This window comes from Arvicola amphibius, chromosome 13 (assembly GCF_903992535.2).
Source record: "Arvicola amphibius chromosome 13, mArvAmp1.2, whole genome shotgun sequence".
Taxonomy (NCBI): Eukaryota; Metazoa; Chordata; class Mammalia; order Rodentia; family Cricetidae; genus Arvicola; species Arvicola amphibius.
In genome coordinates, this window is record NC_052059.1 from 30,250,170 (window position 1) to 30,269,519 (window position 19,350).

The 19,350-nt window shown below is 41.7% G+C and overlaps 1 pseudogene; it reads right to left on the bottom strand.

The window, feature by feature from the left end:
• Positions 1-3,863: 3,863 nt before the first annotated feature.
• Positions 3,864-4,328, bottom strand: LOC119800405 (annotated as a pseudogene).
• Between the last annotated feature and the right edge of the window lie 15,022 nt (positions 4,329-19,350).

A 19,350-nucleotide genomic window follows, 5' to 3' on the forward strand; every position in this document is an offset into this window, starting at 1 on the left:
TAAAATGAACAATAGCTGGACTTGGTGGTACATACCTGTAATTCTGGCACCCAGAAGGTATAGTTGCCTTGAGGACAAGATCAGTCTGCACTTCATAGTTAGTTCCAGGCAGGGCAGGAATGCATAGCAAAGTCTTCAAACAAACAAGCACACAAAAATGAGCCAACAATACAAAGATCAGACAGTATGCAAATGTCCAAAAAGTATATGAAAAATGCTAAATATCACAAATCATTGGGGAAATGCAAGTAAAAACCAGAGGAGGTATCATCTCACCCCAGTTTGAATGACTTCTTTTTTAAAAGACAAAACGCAAATGCTGCTGAGGATACACTGTAGATGGTGGTGTAAATTGGTGGCAGTCATCAGAGAAACCAGTATGACAGGTTCCTTTAAGATCTGGAAACAGCTCTATATGATGCAGCAATTCCCTAACTGTACATATACAAAGGAATGGACATCAGTCTGTTGAAGAGATACCTGGCATCTGATGTTCACTGCAGAACTATTCATAAGAGCCAAGATATGGCGTCAACCTAGATCTCCACTGATGAATGAATAAAGTAAATGTGGTGTAGACACACAAAGGAATATTAATCAACCATAAAAAGGAATGGAATTCTGTCACTTAACAACAACATGGCGAAGTGAAATGTCAGAGAAGACAAATGCTGCCTGTGCTCAGTCCTGTGAAAAAGCTAAAGTAGAATATTTCATACAAGGAGGGAACACAATGGCAGATATCAGATGCTGGGAAGATGCTAGGGAATGGAGAGGACAGTTGTGTGCCTAGGAGTTGGACAAGAAGTAACTTCCAGGGCTGGAGAGATGGCTCAGCAATGAAGGGCATGTATTGCTCTTGCAGAGGAACTGAGTTTGATTCCCAGTACCAATGCCAGGCAATTCACAACTGCCTGTAATTCTAGCTTTAGGAGATTTGATACTTTCTTTGGTGCTGTGTGACCATTACACTCATGTGTACAAACTCACTGACCCTCCATCCGCCCACATATATACAAAATTAAAAATAAAAATAAATTTCTTAATGTTTTACATTACCATGGGATGACTATGGTTGGTAACAATTAATTGTATACTAAAAACAAAAAGCTACTGGAGAGTCTGAGTCTTCCCAGAACATTACTTCAGGTGATGGCTGTATCACATACTTTGATCTGATTAGAACACATTGCACGCACACACACATCACACCTTATTTATAGCTATTATGTGTGAAATAGAAACAAAGAATAGAGTGAATTAATAAAATACAACCACAGCAGGTCCTTGGTTTTCCAGAGGGTTCAATCTAAGGGAGCTGACGTTATAGTGCGTAGTCATTTTTGCATGGCAATTGAACTTACAGGAGCAGAGATCAGCACGGAGATTCCAGGGCCTGGGGACAGCACAGGGAAAATGGTAGCTGAAGGATTCAATGCCTCAGTGTGATAACAGGAATGAGTTAGTTCATTTTGGAGATCAGTTGCATGGCCTGGTGAATATGGCTAACAACAGTATTTAATACCACCAAGGGTAAACTTCATGTGCTCCCACCATGAAATATGCTAACTTTTGGAGGTGATGGACTGACTGTTAATTAGCTCGGCTTAATAATTCTACACTGTATCCAAAAGCAATGTATTGGGGGAACTTAATGTAGTTTAAGTTGGTCTCTAGCTAGGTCATGAGGTCACATATTAGAGTTACCCAAGGCTGTAACAGAGAACACCTAAAAACATAATGAAGATTTCCATGGCTCTCATATACAACCAGAAGTGGGTTAATCAATTTGAATGTTGATTACTATTATTTCCATTTTATACCTGGGCAAATCATGCCTTAGCTCACTTGCTCTAGATCACATCATCTGCAGGGATAGATGGGTTAATCCTGGGCCTGGGTGACTCTCAGCTCAGCATTATATCTTCCTCTGAAGTCACTGGCATCTCAGACTCAGATATACTGCCTCTTCCCTGAGACTGTTGGACAAACACATCAACATCCTTGCTTGCTAGCTCTACTTGGTTTGAGCTGCCACATTGACCATTCCTTTCTGCTAACATAATTTCTTCTTCTGTCTTGTCTCTTCTAATTCATTCTTTGTTCTGCCCCCACAGTGATCTTTCTTAAACACAAATCCAACCCCATCTCTCCCCTGCTTAAAACCCTTAATTAGGTTCTGTAGGATAATCACAGGTCCCAACTCGGGTTGCAAACTGCTTCATGACTTGTGCTGCACACCTCCTATACTCTCAATTTCACCGTCTTCCCCGCCCTACGTTATACCCTTCAAATAGAACAGTTTTCTATTCTGGAATCTCATTCATGTCTGTTCATTTTTCCCTTGCTCTCTGGCTCTTATTCTGTTGATTTTTCTCTGTATCTTTGTCTAAAATCCACTCCCCTTTATCATGTGTGTGTTTGTGTGTTCTGCAGCACATGTATGGAGGCCAGGGGACAAGTTTCGGAGTTTCTCTCCTTCCACTTTGTTGAGGAAGCAGGTTGTCTTTTGTTTCTGCATACTGCATACTCCAGCTAGCTAGCAGCTTCTTAGTGATTCCCCTGTCTCTACCTCCCATCTCGCTGTAGAAAAATAGCGATGCATGGCTTCGCATCTTTATATGTGGGATGTGGGGGAGAAGATGGACTTGGGCCATGAACTGGGACCATCAAGCTTGTGTGGCTTCTGCATGTGTTGGAGGAGGGCTCGCTTGTTTGTCCCGGCCACCTGGCTAGATTAGCCCCGAAATAACCAAACAGAAACTGTATTAATTAAATCACTGCTTGGCCCATTAGCTCTAACTTCTTTTTTTTTTTTTTAATAAAAGTACCACTCTTTAAGGATTGTATGTATAAAAGTGATTTTAAGATATTTTTGACCCAAAGAAATTCAACAATCTGGAAAAAGAGACACATGAGTGTTATATTAGAGAAAAGAAAATCTCAAATACCAATGCGGAGCTCAATCGCTGTTTACCCTAAAATTTCACATGACAATGTAGAAATTTTCCAAGGAAAACAAGGCAACGTTCTGTAATATGCCACAGTTTTTATTGCGACATGGCCACTTTTGTGAGGGTAGGGAATTTGATCTCAAAACAATGTTCCATTTAAGGCTCTTTTATACAGAAATTGCCATCATGACTGATGCTTAAAATAGCTGTAGTGTTTCAAGACCCAGACGGTAAACGTAAAACTCCTACATTTATTCAGTAGTGTATACTCAATGGGAAACCAAAGACATCAGCACAGCTACTCTTTGAAGAAAATATGCAGGTAAGAGGAATGAACCCTGAGGTATTAGGACAAATCAATGACAGCTAATGAAACTTAATTGGCATTTTTTAAGGGATTAAACGTATTTTTTTTTAAAAAGTGCTTTTAATTTTTTTAAGCATCATGTTAAATCTGTGCTGCCATGTCACAAAAACAGGCTGGCCGAGGCAGGTGAGGGGTACGAACGCTCGGGAAACTATAGTCAAGTGCAACTGTAAATAATACCGAAGAAAGGTTTGCCTATGACCAGTGGATAATACTTTCGATTAGCTTACCCTTTGTAGTACTCTAAGCTATTCACATTGACAGCACATCCATTGTAGTGCTCACTTTGAGGAAGGCGTGGAACCAGTTGTTTTGGCTAAAATAAGACAGGGAAGGCATTCCTTGGGTTCTACATAAAAGTAACTGTATGAAACAGCCTAATGGCAATCACTGACAGGCTTCTTAAATTCATTTATTCATTCACTGTGTTGAAAGGGCCCAGTGCAAAGGGAATAAACCAAAACCAAAAACCAATACGATTCCAGTGGACTGAGCTGGAGAAATGGAAACCCCTTAACATCGAATGGCACTTGGCTATTGCTTTATAGTGGCTTTCCCTCAAGGGAAACCATGACACTGCCTCCCAGTTTCTCTCCCAGTGTCGAGTGGTCCTTAATATCGTCCATGCCATTCACTTGTCACTCATGTTTAATACCTGTAAATTTCTTTTTAATGGCATCTTTAGCGCTAGCATAAATCATCTTGCTTTTTAGCAGTGCACTTTCAGGAGCCCAGAATATAAATACTAGGTCTTCTTTCTTAGACTCTTTTGTTTCATATGTGGCATCGTACAAAGCATATCGGCAATCATTCAGAGGTAGCAACTTCACAAAAGATGTGTAGGAGTCCTCTACAGTCTCGCCAAAGTCACCCACCAAGATCTGCTTTGCTTCCTCTACAATTATCTGTCTTTTGTCATCGCTCAGGCAGAAGATAACTGCTTTTTTTCTCTTTTTGATCTCCTCTTGTGTAGAAGACATTCTTACTTTCATATCATTAAAGACTTTGATGACTTCATCATTCACTGTGACTCCAGAGGCCTTATTGCCCGTGGCTGAGGCTGCCGGTAGTGGCCACTCGGGCTCTGGCTTGGTGGCACTGGGACAAGAGGAAGTAGGGGCGGGCAGCGGGCAGCCGAGAGTCTAGCTTTAACTTCTTATTGGCTAACTCTTAAATCTTAGTTTAACCCATTTCTATTAATCTGTGTATCACCATGTGGCAGTGGCTTACCGGCTAAGTTTCGGCAGCATGTCCTACTCTGGCGGTGGATCAATGGCATCTCCCTGACTCTGCTTTCTTCCTCCCAGAATTCAGTTCCATCTCCTCTGCCTACCTACGTTGTGCCCTATCAACAGGCCAGGGCAATTTCTTTATTCGTTAACCAATGAAAGCTGCACATGGACAGAAGGACCTCCCACACCATGCATGGCTTTACCTGCATAGCCATCTCCCTGGCCTTCTCCATGTACTTTTATTTCTCAATCTCTTTTTTTTCTTCTCATCCCTTCCTCTCCTTCCAATGCCTCATTATACCTTATCTTGTAACATCATCCGTCCATTAATTCCTTCTCTGTTTGCCAAGCATCAATAGCTTTGCTCCAAGCACAGAGAGTCAAACATCGCAGGTGTGGAGTTTCTGTTTCAGTGGAAGAAGACAAGTGAGACCCCAATAAGTCAATATGAAACCCTTGGATTTTGTGTAACATGCTAGGAAGTCCTGTGACGGTGATGTGATGTTGAGTGGAAGGAGGCAATCCTATTATCCTGAGACCTGAACTGTGAAGCTTATAGTATATCAATCGCAAAGATCTGCTGTCCGAGGGCACAGATCTTGAAAGGCAATTGAAGAATTAGAGATACAAAGTAGCTGCAGGAGGACAATAATTATGGAAATTGAACTTGAAAGGTAAACCCAGTACTGGGCTAAGCATGACTTTGTAGCCCAAGGAAAGATATTTGGGTTTTCTTCCATATAAAAAGGGAAAACTGTTTACAGGAAATACCTTTAGAAGGTTCACTCTGGCTGCAGAGTCAGAAATATAGTGTGTGTGTGTGTGTGTGTGTGTGTGTGTGTGTGTGTTACAGTTGAATAGAAAGAATAGAAATAAGAAATCACATTGAGAGCTACATCATACGGACCAGATGAGATGTGAAGATACTAGACCACAAGAGTGGCTGTGTAGATTGTAATGGAGGGAGAGATGAAGGGAGGGGTGTGTTTAAGAGGTGTCAAGATTTGTTTTGCATTGTGTGTTGGGGGAAGGCCATTTGGGTTGGCAAGGAAAGAAAGAGTTTAGGTTTACGAGAAGAATCAAAGATATTTCAGCAATCGAGTTCAAGGAACTGAGTGGTTGTGGCATTTTTTCCTTTGGAAAAGCCTGAGGTATGAGCTAGTAGATAAATGTTACAAAGTCTTTGAGGTCAGGGAGAATTCTATGCGGCACAGATCTCAGACCTGGTACCCAAATTCAGTTAGCAATTCCAGCTTCTTCTAGTCACTGCATCTGGACTCCATAATAGCCCCAATTTAACACAAGCACGCTTGTTTATCATCAGCTAAGTGTTCGAACATCTTCTCAGCCACCCCTGTAGCAATTATTTCTGGAGGTCACTCATTTCTATGTATAACTAATCTCACCACTTGGGTTTTTATTCTAATTTTACTTTTAGCAGCTGCCGAGGGTGCCTGAGGAGGGCAGGGACTCTGCTTTATTTGTTTTATTACTCTCTCCTCTCGTAGAATCTAGCAGGTGGCAGATGTTCAGTAATAATTTATTACATGAATAAATTGACCAATGTAGGAAAAAATTGGTGGAGGCAGACTTCAGCTTCGTCAAACATTTGATGACAATGGTAGCATCAGGGAATGCCAATATGTCCTCTCCCAAGTCTGGGGTTTTCACACTAGAGGTGACTCAGTGGGGTGACAGATGTGGTAAAAAGTGATGTTAGTTAAAGGAATACATTATTTACAATGCAATCAATTGAAGTTTCAAACATTCCCATGGCTCTATTTATCACTATTCCTTAAAAGAAAATCATTTGGAAACTCTTCCTGCTGAGGAGGCCCTTGAGAACAAAATGATGTTCAGAATGTCCGGAACTTATATTTCCAAACCAATTTTAAACATCTCAATTCCTCTACTGAAAAGCAAACGGCGGTGCCTTTACCCACCTTTCAACCAGGAGCTTCACTGAGGCCTTACGTTTAGAGGTAACTAAGAAATGTGGGCCAATCCCTCCACCTAGGCAGCTGCCCTGTGGTTATACTACCAGTTTAAGTAACATGCATCGTTATCTAGTGAAGATTGCCTTATATAATAAGTGTTTAATTAATTTGTAATCCTATGCTGTGTCATTTTGCTTACTGGTCCTTAGGTTTGGTAAATTACAATGTAGCCTGGTTCTGAGACAAAGCCTGGGCTCCAGAACTGTTTTATTTTTTTTTAATAATCAAACTCAAGATTGTTTTGCTCATTATACTGACATTTACAAAGGTTTGTTGTGGCTATACCGTCTGCAACAAAAACCCAGGGAACAAGTTACGATACGGAATAAGCACTCATAGGAATGACAGACATCTAAGCTCCTTCCGAGTTTAATTATAGATTGTTAAGAGGAAAAAATGACAAGCAAAGGAGCCATTTAAAAAATTGCACAGAAACAGTGGGAGATTCAGTAGTAAGACAATCACCCTGCATTAGACTATTGGAATACATTCCTCTTACATTAGACTATTGAAATATTTTAATATTTTTTTCTTCTTTTTGGAAAAAAATGGGACTGCCCCCTTACTTCAATAGTAAATGCTAAGATAGACAAATGAAGTGATAGGATAATTTTTTTTTCAGAGAATGGGGACTGGGGAGATGGCTCAGTGTGTAAGAACACTAGTTATGCAAGCATAAGAACCTGAGTTCAAATCCATAGAACCCACATAAAAAGTCAGACATGATCACACACAACTGTAGCCTCACCAGCATGGGGAGTGAAGACAGAAGGATCACTGGGGCCTTTTGGCCACCAGCATAGCTTCAAGTTCAGTGAGAAACCTTGTCTCAGAGGCTCAAGGGATATAGGTGGAAAGTGACAGAGCAGGACACCCAGTGTCCTCCTCTGGCACCTGCACATATGCATGAACATATGTATCTGAATGCATACATATACAAGTACCACATGTATGCACCACAAATCATACGCATACACATACATATACACACAACACGCTACATGTTCACAAATGAGAGGAGAAAAAGCCAAACAAGAAAACATAAAGAACAATATGAAATAAAAACAAAAGGTAGGAGTTAACTTGTTTTTTTTTCCATATAGAAAAACAAAACGAACTTCTTCTGTGAGCTAAGTCTTGACAATGTGTCTTCCAACTGTCCCCCAAACACAGATAAAGTGTTTCAAGTGCCAATTTGAATTTGGCAGGCAAGTTGGGCTGCAAACGATCTAATTTATCTCAATTCCAATCAGCTTAGCAAGTTTGGAAGATGCAGCATGAAAGCAGGTGACATGGATGTCACAAACACATGCGTGTTAGCATCTTTAAGCAAAAGTGATTTCTATGGCAAGGTTCTGCCTATTATCCTTCTAGTCGACAGGGCATGCGGAAGCCAGGGATTCAGGACAGGCCACAGCCCAGAAAGCTTTCCCATTTAAATGCTTGGCTCAGAAATAAGAATTACAAACCACCTGCCTTCTTTTCAGAAGGAAAGGAACTTTCAAAAGGCAACAATCTCGCTGAAACCCTAGGAAGAAGTGGGAATACAAAAGAGAGGCCTCAGTAGGAGAACACGGTAATTATTCAATAATTATTAGCAGTGGATAAAATGCATGAAACACAGGTGTAAATTATAATGCCCGAATGCCATCATACTGGAATGGCAGGGCCTCCATTAAGAAAGCATCCCCCGGGATCCCTTTCCAAACCCCTCCCTCCCTTTGCCAGGGGAGTTTTAGAAAGGGCAGTCGGTTGTGAATTTATAAGCAGAACAGCAAATATTCTAATGGGATTGTGGCCCATGTTGCCTAAGAATTTCAGAACGTCACCTTCCCTTTTCTGAGTTTGGCAATTTTGCTACAAACTGTAAAGGTCAAATTGGTGATTCGGTTCCTAAAAGGCGAAAAAAAAAAAAAAAAAAATCTCAGAAAAAAAAAAAGCTGGTACAAAAATAATAATAGTGAGTAGAAAATTTAAAAATTGAGGCCATCAGGGCCTGTGAAAACCCATTCCAATAATTTGATGACTACTGGGGCCATTGGAAACAGATGGTTAGAGTTGCACAATGGCCTCTGTTGACATATTTATTGCTTTATGGCTTACATAGCTTTATATCAATTTTTTTGCATGTGACTTTCCCAGCAGCCTAGGCAATGGTTGAATGAGTTGTGAGGTGCTTGGCACAGAACTGGTGTTTTATAAGTAAGAATACTTATGTACAGAGACTTTCAATGACTGAATGTGCCCAAACTGCCTCCCAGGCCTTCTGATTCTAACAGGGTGCCACTTCTCTGCCCCCTCGCACTGACGTGGCAGGTTCTCAGAGTGCAAAAAGAGGCCAGCCTGAAAAATACCCACTTAGGTAACAGCTTCCATTCTTTCCCCGATGGAAGCTGTTAATTGGTGACAATGTCAGATAATTTATGTAGCACTCCTTATTTCAGTTTTAGTTCACATGGAGGTGATGACGGGTGGGAAAAATCAGCTATTGAAGAAGAAAAGGAGGATCAACTGCGCATTCCTAATCAGTCCTGCTACCCTAACAACTCACAGAAGAGTCAAGCATTTTTGTTATTGTTATGTTTTTTTTTCCTGTACTTATTCTTTGTTGTGGCATAACTACAAGCAGGTAGTGCAGGTACACAGAGGAAGACATCTCCTAGTTTTCAGAATCGTGGGGTGGGGCGGGAGCAGGTGATAGAAAAGAGAACTGACATTTGGAAATGTGTAAACCTGGAAAACTTAGTACTTAACAGATTTCTGTGTCTGAGTACCTCTGACCATTGTCCAAATGTCTCTCAGAGAGATCGCCACCAATCAAAGCCAGGTGAGGCTTGAGTTCTATTACCCACCAATGACTGCTTCAACTACGTGCCTAACGTTGGTGTCATCTGACCTCCAAATCCAAGTCCCACTGGCTCCACTTCCTCTGCAATGTGTGTTTCATAGATCGTGCCCCCTTCAGAGTCAACATTAGCCATGAAATGTGTGTGACCTCTACACTCATCCTCTGCCTTTGCAATGTCTCTAGTTGCCACTTATGTCTTGGAGTATCATTGCTCCAACTAACCAGTCACTGATAACTGAAACCTGAGAGACCACACTAGGATGTGAATGGTCTATAGAGATCTCAAAACTGTCAGGAGGGCCATGATCACTGCAAAGTCTACTGGCTAATGGCTGGTCAGCGACCTAACATGAAATCCCAGTGAGAACACTCTTTCCTCTTCTGGGCCCCTTGGCTACTTATTCCTGAAATTGCCAAACATGCAAGAACCAAGCAACTCGCCTTGCTAAGGCAAGGGTCAGCCATATTTTTGATTTCACAAATGTGGTTTAATTGAGATTTAGCCATGTTGTTATTTCCATATTTCAATGGCTGTTTTTTTTCTCACAGTGACAAAGTTGAGTGGTGGCGTCAAGGAACATATGGCCAAAAAGTCTAATGGGCTGAAAAGAAGTCCTTTATAGGATATGTTTGCTGACCCTGAGCTAAAGGAACATCAGGATTAATCTCAGAATTCCCCACATTTATTACCAGCTCCATGCCCACCTGTGACAGTCCAGCCTCCCAGGGCTGGCTCTGTGCAACTCTCTCCTTACCAAGCTCCAAATGTCCCCAGAATCCCTGAACCTTGCATCTGGGGCTTTTAAAACTCAGTTTGTCATTAGCAAAGCCCTCTAAATTGTCAACTGTCAACTTTTTCTTTTCATCCTGCTCAAATATAAAAATCTTCCTCTTATTTGAAGCCTGTGCTCTCCCTGTAAATCTCTCAAATAGTAGCTTGTTTTCTCCTAGCACCCACAAAACACTGTGCACTCTGCCTAGAGGGGTAGTAGACATTCTCACTGGCTCCTGTCTTTCCCAAATGTGTTTCGCTATGTGGCTTGACATCTTCCTCTCTGTATTCATTTCAAATCTTTTCATTTCTTTAGTCGATGAACTTAAGCTGCGGTTACTAGAAATGTTTGTACCACTATGCTCATATCATTTGTACCCCTACTATCTATGGATAGTTTGTCCAAAGCCCTGTCCTTGCTTCCAGTAATTTTCATCTTGTCTTATGTCACAGAATCCATGTCCGTGGTATACCTTACTTCAATATATATGTTTCCAAAACTCTTGACTTAGACATCTTTCCCTGGTCATTGCATTCTGTTTTCTTGGCCCTTTTACTTCTACACCAATGATCCTTAAAAAAAAAAGCCTATTGGACTTTTCAACCAGCTCTTCTTAATATCACCACTTCGCCCTATCTAGTCTGTCTTTTATTCAACAAGATTCCACAGTCCACATTTACCAATGTTCTCACACCTCTTCTGCCCTTCTCTCCCCGCTGCAGTCATTATTAAACACAACGTTTCACATCTCCATTACTGTTCTCAGGTAGCAGCTGATCATGGCTGAGGAAAAAAAATGCACACATAACGCTGCTGGTTGTAAATTAATGGCTATAACTCTCAAGAGATTTTCCACACGCCTAGGAATCCTACATTTCTCTAGTCAGTGCATGCTACTTTCTTAAATAAATATTTTACACTTTCTCTTCGCTCCTATAACCATCAACACCCTCACCCCACTTGCCGGTGCTCCCCACCCTCTCTCAGCCCCCCCCTCTCATTTAGTAACACGCTCACTACTGTTTCTGTTTACACCAGAGAAATAGGTGCAATACATTGGTTGCCTCACATCTGTTCTATATTAATTCTATCTTATTCCATTTCCCACCCCACCTCCAGTTGACAAAGGAAGAATTAGTTCTAGTCTGATCATGATCAACCCCTCCCCTTATATACTGGACCCAATAGCCCTCTTGCTTAGCCAAGCATATAGTACCTCGGCTTTTAACTCCTTCCAGACCTGAGTTTCCCCTCTTTACTGGACAAGTCCCATCCACATACATACTTGTTAAAATACCTCTAATGTAAACAACAAGACCAGTGACACAAAGACCTTTTTCAACCACATGTCCTTCATATCTCCCGCCTATCCTTTTGTTTTTGTCAAAAACAAAGTTACTTGAAAATGTTCTGCATACCACACTGAAAGTGAAGCTTCAGTGCCGTCAATTAAAGCATGGCAGAACACAGCTCATCAATCCACTTAATCTTCCCAATTCATCCAGAATAAAATCCCCAGAAATTTTATGGTTTTCCCACCCTATATGAAGCCCCTTTTAGGACCTCACTTCTATACTTTTCCTCTACGTTCACACTTTCTCCTTGTTTATTTTACTTCATAGTCATCGCTCCTCAACTGTGGTCAGACAAGCAATGGCTACCCAGAGGGCCACGTTCTGATGCACAGACTCTGTCCTTACATATCACTTTACATGGCACAAGGAACTGTGGAAATGTTTGTGGAATATAATACTTGTTTAACTAGGAAAAGATATATTATATTTGTTTATGCTGCATTTGTTTACTTATATGAAGATGTGTTGCTGTTTTACCTTGCTTACCTAATAGACCTGATTGGTCTAATAAAAAGCTGAATGGCCAATTAGCTAGGCAAAGGAGGGATAGGCGGGGCTGGCGGGCAGAAAGAATAAGTAAGAGAAGGAATGAAGAGAGAATGAGGGAGAAAGGGAAAGAGGTGCCTGAGACCAGTCAGTCAGGCAGTTGTCAGACAGACAGACACAAAGGAAGCAGGCAAGTAAGACATACAGAAATAAAGAGAGGTAAAAATACCCCGAGCCAAAGGTAGATTAAGAGAAATGGGTTAATATAAGTTATAAGAACTGGAGAGACAACCGTACACCAAGGACAACATTCACAACTAATAATAAGTCTCTCTGTCGTTATTTGGGAGCTTGTTGGCGACCCCAAGAAAATTCCAGCTACCTGGAGATGTGAATAAATTGAGAATATTGAGATCAGGGTGTTACCTTGGATTATCATAAAGAACACATATTCTCCAGAGAGGGAGGCAAGATGACAATTAGAGAGCTGTGCCAGGTAAAGTCAGAGATACTTCACTACAGAATGAGACTAAGGAGCAGAAGACCAAATGGCCGCCAGATGCAGGACAGAGCAAGGAAATATATTCTCAGAAGGACTGCTACTCTACTGACACCTCAGATCCATTTCAGACTTTCGACCTCCCAAAATATAAGGAAATAATTATATGGTGTTTTCGACCCCTGTGTCTGTAGTAATTGGAGACAGCAGAAATAGGAAGCTGATAAACTAGACTTACTGTGTTACTTTACCTGTTTACTATCTGTATTCCATAATACAGTGGAAGCACCATACAGTTAGATGGGTTTTTTATTTTCTAATTTTTACTGTAATGTGCCTTGCAACCCGGACAATTATACTGAATTAATGAATGTTCACAGAGACACGAGAATGACTTTCTTCATGGCTGAAACAGGCCCTTCATGCTTCCTTCATGCTCTCTGTCACTTCTCTTGGTGCCAAAGACACGATCCACAGCTCCGGGCTCTCCTTCCACCCCTGGCTGTGTGGTTTTCCATGCTTGGTCTAACAGTATGAAGAGCAAGCCCTTCAAAACTGAACTTTCTCATTTCCAGAGTGTCGGCCTCAGGGGATCATCTTCAGAATATTAAAGCAGGGAGTTTGCTTTCCTTTCTGGAAAGTGATCCATTCTTCCTCTGTAGTGCACGATAAATAAGAAGACAGATTAACAGGAATAGCACTAACTGGAAATTAAATGAGCCTTAACCCCAATGAATCCCATTTATAGTCTCTCTTCCTCACTAAAACCTAAGCTCATGAGGGCACTGAATGTCCTAGGCATGGCTTTAGCCTCAAGACCCGGAAAAGTATGTGGCGCTCGGTAGGCAAACTCAAAGTCAGAGTCTGGTGAATTTTCCTTGGTTTCTCCTTCCCCTCCATCCAGTGCCAGACATTTTCTGACTTTAAAAGTTAGTGTGCTTCAATCCAACTTCTCCCATCTGCTCCCCACTTCATTCAAGGATAAATGTGGAATTTCTATAGCTTACGACTTTCCACACACTGTACTGGAAGAGTATTCTCAAAGTTGATCATAGTACATACCTCCCCCCCCCCCCCCCGCCACATACACACACACACACACACACACTAGTGTAAGAAAACATTTTTAGAAAGATCTCTGTAGTGGCGTCTTCACTCCTGTGACAGCCCTGTGTGACAAGTTGACATCTACATGCCCCTCTCACCCTGAAGCCCTACCCCAATTCTCCTCATGCCTGCACTTTAGAGAGAGCCTCCAATGCACGCATTAGGCTGTGGTTTAGTGTCTTCGTCTATATGGGACCTTCTCTTTAGCTATGTTCTAGTTCTCTGTTGCTACGTAAATCCAAGACTGTTGTAACTTCAAACTGCAAATGTGGGTCTGGGGAGATGGTTCAATAAGTGAAGCGTTTGCTGTGTAAGCATGGGAACTTGGATTTAGGTCACTAGCACCCATGTACAGAGCTGGGCAAGGCAAGGTGCTGCTCACCTGGAAGCCCTGGACTTGGAGGCGGAGGTGGAGAATTCTGGGGACTCCCTAGGCAGGTGGTCTAGTCAATCAGTGACTTCTATATTCAATGAGAGTCTCTGTCCAACAAAATAAGATGGAGAGGGACAGAAGAGGACACTGGATACTGACCTTTGGCCTCCTCGTGTGTGTATGTGGATGCATGTATCTGCATTCACGCAAATAGACCACAGACATTATTTATTATTATAATCACTCATGGTAGTAGATATTGATGAGTTCAACCAAGTGACTCTTGTTTACAATCTGTTGGTGTCTAGGTTGGAACTATCTTAAAGCTTTCCTTTATTTCAATGGTTCCTTGTCTCCTAGACCTCTCCTGTGCCCTGGGCTCCCTGATGGCATGGAGCCTGGGTTGTAACAGCAAACATTACAAACATACGGTGTAGCAGTAGAATAGGCTTTTCTAACTTAGTTCTGGATAAAATGTGGCAAGCTTTGGTCACATTCTGCTAGTTTTAAGTGAGTTACTAAGATGGACCCGCACTTGGAGACAAAGGATTTAAACTTCAACTCTTGGGGGGAGTAGCAATCGTGCAAATAGAATAAAGGTAAGGAGTTGATGACAACCCATCTTCTGAGACTAGTCTCCACAGTCAGGAGCCTCCACAGTCAGGAGCCTCCACAGTCAGGAGCCTCCACAGTCAGGAATGTTTTCTTTGCTTCTACTCTGTTTTCATAACCCTCATCCAACAGCAAATACACCATCCTTATTTCAAGACCAACTCTTTGTTTTTGCTTCCACTCCTCATGGTGGAAACAAGCCTTTCTTTCTTTGTCGATATCACTAAAAGACAAACTTAGGAAACTGGACTGCATTCTAAACCAATAACGGTTCAGATTCTTCTCAGTCACATATGTAGGTTATAGCGATATGCAGAGGAAGGTAAGTTACATAAAGAAGATATGAGTGAGATGCAGAGAGACCCTAACTGGTCCCTGCTAGCGCCTGTCCTTTGATGTGCTTTAGCAGTTGCTGACTCCGATGGACTGAGATTTGGTTGCTCATTTCAAGAGAATTTTGTACTCCGTTTACATATGAAATTAGGTAGCAGTCTACTATGAAAGGAAGTACGTGTGGAGGAATCTTTAGGCCAAACTCAATTTAGCTTCGCTTAGTCTTCCCCGTGCCTGGCCTTTTCAAAGTATTGATGAGTTCAACACATGCTGTTCCATATATGGCATGCTGGCTTTTGATAAAACGGCAGAAACAGAAAGCATTCTGATCCCTGCCTTTTTTTTTTTTTTTTTTCTGAAACAGAATTGCCATGAATCAATTCCGAGTCTTCTTTTGGGTCATCATAATGCTCCCCTTCTAGACACTACTTCCTATCAAAAACATAACAAAACAAAATGCACAGAGAGAATATCCTTAGTCTCTGAATATGGAGATGCCAAGGAGACTGCAATAAGCAGGCCTTGCAGAATTCTCCCTAATGTATGACCACAGACCCAGCTTCTTTTATCACATTTATGTCTGCACAGCATGCAGAAAACACACAGATCTTTTCATTTCCTGGGGTCTTCATTTCTGTAGGCTCCCATTTCCCTTAACAGTTTGTAAGTGCTATGCTCTTGTTAATCCATCTCATGCTGTAGACGCCACTGAGGGTTGTCTTTGTTTTCAACACCTAGCACCTAGCACGCCTATGCCTTCCTTATACCTCTGTGTCTCCCACTGAACTCTAAGTCTTTCAGGACCTGAGTCTGTATTTTCTCACGTGAGCTGGGACAAAGCCAGGTGTAAGATTCCCTTATATTTGTGTTTGGTGAGAAAAAAATAATCTGTTTTAATTTTTTTAAACTTTCACTATTAAATGAAATAGATCTATACTTTCTACAACTGGTATTTGAAATGTTGACAGGTGTATCTTCTGAAGCACACAGACCTAGGCCTGTCTGTATACTGGTGCGAGATCACAGAATGCCAGACACATTTAAGGCAAAAGAGAAAACAAGGTCTTCAGCGTAAGAAGGTATTTTAAGCTTATTTGAAGGGGTCAAGGGCTGTGGCATAAACCGAGAAAATGGGGAACTTTTCAGCTCAGCCTTCCGAGGGAGCACTGGTAGGCTGCACATATCTTTGGAGACAGTAAAAGCTTTAGTGCTTTTTTTCCCTTTTTTCTCTTCAGTGGACTCCAGCTGCTGGCGGTGTGAGCCCACAGGGCTCCCGGGCACCCGCTGCGATAATGGTCAGGCGCTGTGCCTCCAGCTGACACCAGGACTAGGAATTAGCCCACGAGTTTACCAACTGATCAAGCACATAATAAATTAAGAAAACGTTTAGCCAGGAGTGGTGAGACATCTAAAAGACTTCTCTGTTTGGATTTAATTTTCCAAGCAATAAAGTTTCTAATATTAACAAAGGTGGTGTGACTTCTAATTTTTTAAGAAACCTGTTTTAATGTCTTCGAATACCTCATTATAATGACTAGTCAGAAGACATCAAACTAGCAGGTAAACGGAATCGTCACCTGCCTTACAAAGCCAACATTTTAAGGATCTAGTCCTTTTGGATTTAATTTTCTAATTAGCTTCTTAGAAGAGAAGCACAAAGGTTAAAAGCTGCTGCCTTTCCAGAATTCTTGTATTCAAAATTCTGCTGCCAACCTGGAGACTTAATTTCTAAATTAAACAAAGCAATCTGTACAGAGCAACCAAATAAATATCTAATAAAAAATCTGTTTATAGATGAACAAAACAGATGTATGACAAGCTTGCTCTGCTCTGCTCCTTCTTAGTGAGCAAAGCGAGCCTTCAGAAATGCCACACTCAGGTGCATCCCATGCAGCTGAGGTGGGAAGCAGCTGTGTTGTGAACATGGCCAACCTTCCTTAAGCTGGCATTGTACAGCAGCAACTAATAAGAGGTGTTATTTTTCTTTATGAGGCATTAGAGACACAGATAAGAGTCATTATAAATGGAAGGCGTAGGTTTGGAAGAATATGAGTCCTGTCTTTGTTGGGCATCATTAACAAGGTAGCATATATTTATTCTTTAACTCCCCAAATTAGACATGACTGGGCATTTGGATATGAGCATCTTTTCCTGATTTCTGTAGTCATCTTATGCTTAGCTCTTCCAAATTCTGTTTTTATGAGAACTCTACACTCATGGTTCTGTTTATGCTTTAAGTTAGTTAGTACATTTTAAATACTTTCATGAATGTGTACGCCGTTGTGCAATTATGTGGAGGGAGATAGGTACATATCATGGGCCTGTGTGGAGGTGAGAAGACAACCCTCAATGGCAGTCTTTGCCTACCGTCTTGTTTGGGACAGAGCCTTTTTGATTCTCACCTCTGCATATGCCATACAACTGGCACACATGTTTCTGGGGATTCTCCTGTCTCTGCCGCCAGGTCTTTGCCCTAGAAGCACAGGAGTTGCAGATACACACTGCCAAATCTGGCTTTGTATCACTCCGGAAATTAGAACTCGGGTCCTCACACCTGGGCAGCAAGCACATTACCCTCGCAGCTGAGGGCCCCCCAGCCCAGTTGTCCTGGCTTGTTTTTGTGTGTCAGCTCTACACAAGTAAGAGACATCATAGATGAAGGAGCCTCAGTTGAGGAAATACCTTCCTGAGATCCAGCTGTAAGACATTTTCTCAATTAGTGATCAATGAGGGAGGGCTGAGCTCATGGTGGGTGGTGCCATCCCTGGGCTACTGGTCCTGGGTTCTATAAGAAAGCAGACTGAGCAAGTCAGGGGAAGTAAGTCAGGAAGCAGCACTCCTCCGTGGTCTCTGCATCAGCTCCTGCCTCCTGGATCCTGCCCTGTTTGAGCTCCTGTCCTGATTTCCTTCACTGATGAACAGCGATGTTAAACTGTAAGCCAAATGAACCCTTTTCTCTCCAACTTTGTTTTTGGTCATGGTGCTTTCTCAAAGTAATAGAAACCCTAACTAAGACACCAGTTTGTCATGGTTTTTGCTGAGGGGAAATTCAGATGACATAAACTAACAGTTCTAAAGTGGTAGTGTCCATCCTCTAAGCAGGATGCCTGCGATCTTCATCAGGTCAGACGTGCCTGCTTAGAGGACACCCTCACAATCCTCCCTGTGGACTGCTGACATTTCCTTGCAGAAGAAGGGCCAAGGACTTCACTTGAGATCCTAGCTGCTCTTCCCAGCCATTTGAATGCAATTCTGCTACAACTGTTTATTGTTGTGTGTGCTAGGGTGTGGGAGGTGCTAGAGCATATGGGCTGGGAGTCATTGGTGGGAGTGGGCTCCATATATACAGTTCCAAGGAAACCATCATCCATGGTGAATGGATGAGAATGTTCCAGTTGTGGCTGCTTCAGAGTAGTCCATACTCCTGTCCGTTACCCCTAACCATGTGCCCTGTGAAAGCCCAATACACTTCATTGGTTCCCCAAAGGAACTTTGGAGGAATTGTCTTTTGGCTAGTCATTAGGCCATCATAACGAAGGGATAGACATTGTTTACTTCTTGCCAAGGAAAGATTTCTTGAAATCGGCAGCATGGTCATCATGTCGCGCAACTATCACCCCTCTCTAACTCCAAGTATTTCATCATTCTCTATGGAGAACCCAAACCCATTAAGAAATTGTTTCTTACTCTTAACCTTCAACTCCTGCAAACACCAACCCGCTTCCTGTCTCTATGGAGTTATCTACTCTAGAGAGCTCATATAAATGAATCAATTGGAACCTTTCATTTGTGGCTTCTTTCACTTAAGTGTAATGCTTTTGAGGTTCCTTCACTCTGCGCCTTGTGTATTCCTCTGTGTGAGTCTGACCTCATGAAATGATATATGCCCTTCTGTCTATCATTCATCAGTTGGTGGTCATTTGGGATATTTCTGTTTATGATTATGGTCAATATTGCTGCCACAAGTATTTTTGTCTGGTACTTATTTGTATGAATAGCTGTTTTTAATTATTTGGCTATACACATAGGTACAGAATTGTCAGCTCTTAGCATAAATCTTGTTTGACTTCTAAGAAATATATTTATATTTTAAATTTTTAAACCATGTGTAAAGTTAGGTTCAAAGTGGATTAGATATACACTGTCAATTTTATCTAAGTTATTTATTGAATAATTTAAAATACTTAGGGTGTTATTTTTTTAAATAATTTATTTAACTTTATTTCATGTGAGTTGGTGTGAAGGTGTCAGATTCCCTGGGTCTGGAGTTATAGACAGTTGTGAGCTGCCATGTGGGTGCTGGGAATTGAACCTGGATCCTCTGAAAGGGGAGCCAGTGCTCTTAACCTCTGAGCCACCTCTCCAGCCCACTTACGGTGTTATCATTGTCCTTGAAACTTTCTCCAGTATTAGA